General features: G+C 38.9%; 1 long non-coding RNA gene across 1 annotated transcript; it reads left to right on the top strand.

Annotated features, from left to right (window-relative positions):
• Positions 1 to 884: 884 nt before the first annotated feature.
• Positions 885 to 3713, top strand: LOC308589210. Its single transcript, XR_014009157.1, has 3 exons — positions 885 to 1125; positions 1848 to 2005; positions 3313 to 3713. It is a non-coding gene; the product is annotated as an uncharacterized lncRNA (long non-coding RNA).
• Positions 3714 to 4183: the final 470 nt, after the last annotated feature.

Here is a 4183-nt window from a genome sequence, read left to right as displayed (position 1 = left end):
TTATTCAAACTTTTCTTACAAAACTCTTCAAAACCATAACAAAATAGAGTAAATGATACCTCCAAAATATCCATAAGATATATTGTGCTGTCCAGCACAGGCTCGGCTTCTTAGTAATAAAAGATAACTCCAAAAATCAAAACGGTGCCTCTCTCCCCCATTCCAGGCTGCCTTAGCCTGCCTAAGGCTGTGCAGCTTCTGGGAGAGCTTTATTTACATCCTCACTCTACAGAGAGAACAAAGAGCCAGCCACCACCATTGCAAGATGGTGAATTTGCAACTCAGTACCTTAATTACCTGATCCAAGGTTACAACACTCACATGTTAGCTAGCAGGAAACAACAATTAGTTAATTATCGACTCATCAAAACTCTGAAAGAGCTCTTCTTGCTGTTCTTCAGCTTCAATGGAATCTTCCCATGTCAAACTTTTTCACCAATACACAGATATTCACATTTCAGTGTCAGTTAAACCAATAATACTTAACAGGGCAATGAACTTTGTTGGATACATCCCTAGAAACTTGGAAGAAGGCAACACAGCTGAAGAAATGCTGCCAAGTGTTGGTTCTTGACTTGGATTGTATATGGCTCACCAATTCAGCCTATTAAATATTGTTGCAGGCCAGTGCTCATGGAGAAAAGACAAAAATGACAACTATTTGACTTCATGGCAACGTTAAGTCACATTTCTGTGAGGCCTAAGGGAAAAGACAGGTGAGGTCCTGTGGGATGGCTCAGTTGGTAGAGGATGAGACTCTTAATCTCAAGGTTGTGGGTTCTAGCTTCAGGTTGGGCAAAAGATTTCTGCACTGCAGGGTTTTGGGCTAGATGATGCCCTATAAGTCTATGATTCTATTGTTCTCCATTTGTTGTCAAGGAGAGTGCTACTTCATGTGTAGCAACTGTTGCTGACACTCAGGTGAAATCACAATTGGAACCCATTATATGCCTGAGATGCAGAGCTTTTGTAAAGCTGCAAGAGCTGTAAAAGGCAAGAAAAAGAAAAGTTTTAAAGCATATTCAGAGAACAAGCTGAAGAGAGTTTGCTTCACGAATACATGAAAATAACACAGTCCTTTATATGACTATTGAATCCCTTAAATTCAATGGGACTTACTCCCAGGTAAGTGGATATAGGACTCGAGCTTTACTTCTGATGGTTATATCCTGGTTTTCTTGGGTTCTCTGGTCAAGTATAACAAAGACTAGCATGGAGTTTAGAACAAAGACACCCTAGAATCTATATTGCTTTTCAGGCCTTCTCACTGAGATTGAGAGAATCAAATATTTTTTTTTTATAACAGCAACAACACCTTTTCTCTTATAATGCCCAATAGTGAGTATGGGTAATATTCTTATCCTACAAGAATTACCAGTGAAAGAAGACTGGCAGATGAAATTGATGGATTATGCTGAGCTGGCGAAACTAACAGGGAAAATTCGGAACCAGCAAGATCAGAGTTTTCGGAAAGATATTTGAAAGATAATTGTAAACAAGTGACTTGGCTAGTAGGGTTGCAGGAAGTTTTGTAGGTTAACAGTATAAATTATTGCAAAGAATAACTTTTAATTTGTTTATCTATGATAGGGATATAACAGTAATAATTAAAATAACAAGTGCAATAATAGAGAGTAAGTTAGAAAACCACTAGTCGAGGAAGAGGGAAGTCTCAGGCTGTGATAGCCAGGAGTTGATTATGTTATATGAAAGTTGGATGTTGTGTTCTAAACCATGTGTAAAAACCAATAAAAATCATTCATATTCATATATATATATATATATATATATATATATATATATATATATATATATATTCTTATCCTACAGAACTTGTTTCATTTCAGGTTTTCCAGGTACCTCTGCCCCCTGGTGGTCCAGTTATGTTATTGTCCACATAGGAGAGTCAGGGAAGACAAGCAGAGGACTCCTCTCAATTTTAATCTGCAAAGAAAGTTAAAATTAAGTAAAAGTTACAAGGGATCCAAGAGGCAAGTAACAAAAGGTTCTAAGATATCGAACACTACATTTCTTTTTATTGTATTTCAAGGCTGCCTTATCAATCAAAATGCTTTTAGAAAAGGTTGGTGTCAAATTCATGTAAAACAACTTTTGACAGGTACATTTTTCATACATTAATGTGACATCCTATTCATGCACAGTCAGGTTTGCCAGGTCATTGTTGGCAAAGTCTATTATCTATGTCTTTGTATTCTGCATTTAATCTATCCATGAACAAATGGATCATCAAGAAGGTATATGAGAATGGTAATTATTTCTGACACTGGTGCTTCTGTAAGGCACCCATGGTTCTGACTTTACTGCCCATTTATTTTACTTAAAACAGGCACAAACATTTATTCCTAAACTGGGCTGAAATGTTTCAGGATATCCAGTATATTTTTGTGTTCCCGTATGCTACCAGGTACCGTAAATGCTTTTAAAGCACAGAGAGAAGTGAAACAAGGTTGCATTCTGGCTCACAATCTTTTAAAGTTTTATATTAATGATTTGGTGTCATATTTAGCCATTGCAAATGCCTGACCTCCAGTAATTAGCAAGAGAAAGATCTCAATCTTGATTCATGCATGAGTGCTCCTCTCTTTCCTGACTGGGCCTCAAACATCTCTCGGACGTATTCGGCACATACTTTCAACATGGAAGATGGAGCAAGCTTTAAATGCATAAATTGATTCCTTTCCTTTAGTGTTTTGAAATTTTATCAATAAATATCACAGTATAGTATTTATAGTAAATTCATACTAAATTTGTGAAGTCCTTAATGTATCATAGGACGCTTTCATTGTTGTTTTCTGCTATAGTACAACACTGCTACACTTCAGGATAATAAAATGATTGTAATAATAAGGATGGGTGCACTGGATTGTAGCCATAAATTGCAGAGGGCCTTCTCGGTAGTGGCGCCTTCCCTGTGGAACACCCTCCCATCAGATGTCAAAGAGAACAACAACTACCAGGCTTTTAGAAGACATCTGAAGGCAGCCCTGTTTCAGGAAGCTTTTAATGTTTGATGTATTATAGTATTTTAATATTCTTTTGGAAGCCTCCCAGAGTGGCTGGGGAAGCCCAGCCAGATGAGCGGGGTATAAATAAATTATTATTATTATTATTATTATTATTATTATTATTATTATTATTATTATTATTATTATTATTATTTTGCAGTAAGACTACAAATCAAAGCTGTGGTTCTTGCACAGCAGGGGGTTGGACCCTTGGGTTACCTTCCAAGTCTACAATTCTGTGAGGAGGCAGAACCAAGTTGTTATGCCATCTCTTGATTTTCGCCAGAAAGGAAGTCAACACAATCCAACAGGGATGTTCTTCCACATTAAAGGGTGCGGGGGGAAAGAAGATGAAGAAACTTCCTAATAAGCTTCGAATTCAGCTGGCTTCCATGTAAGGATGTTGATGTTCAGGGCCAAACAACTAGAGGCCTGTTCTAAACGAATCCCTAGAAAGTCTTTAGGGTACAATCCTGTAGAGGATTTTATCTGGGAGTAAACCCTGATGAATTTAAATAGGCTTCCTTCTGAGAAGGCATGCTGGGGTCTGTGCTATTAGCAGCAAGTAAGGACTGGTCCAGGGTCATCTGGAAACCAATGGCAGCCCCATCCAGCCAAGCTGGGCCTGCCTTGGGCTCTCAGGGCTGCACCCTTGGGAGGGGGTGGCTGGCAGAGGCGACAGTTTTGCGTTGGGGTGGAGCATTTTTTATCAGAACTGTCCAGCCTCCCACCCTTCTTATTTATTTATTTGGGCGTCAATTCTTCTCCCTTTGTTCTGACACCAGAGGAACTTGGAGGGGAGTTGCAGTCACATTTGTGGGTGGTGCTCAGCATCTCTGCTTGTCCAAACTTCCCAGGCTGATGCAAAGAGCTATGAAAGGTCTCTTCACCACCCAGCTAGGCAAATGTTTTGAGGGTTTTTTTGGGTTTTTTAGGAGTGAGACATAACAGGGGGGGACACTGTTTTCTTGTCTGCCTCAGACAGCAAAATGTATTGGGCCAGACTGGCATAAAGGTGGAATATGGCAACAGAAAGCACAGTGTTGAGACAATAACAATATGTTCACTACTAGTTGGACAGTGGCAGAGGCAACTTTGAAAATGAGAGGCCATTTTTAATACTTAGAAAAATAAATGTGAAAACAACCCTGTTCTAG

Source organism: Podarcis bocagei (assembly GCF_964188305.1).
Source record: "Podarcis bocagei genome assembly, chromosome: 6".
Taxonomy (NCBI): domain Eukaryota; kingdom Metazoa; phylum Chordata; class Lepidosauria; order Squamata; family Lacertidae; genus Podarcis; species Podarcis bocagei.
This window is presented reverse-complemented; position numbering and strand designations above follow the sequence as displayed.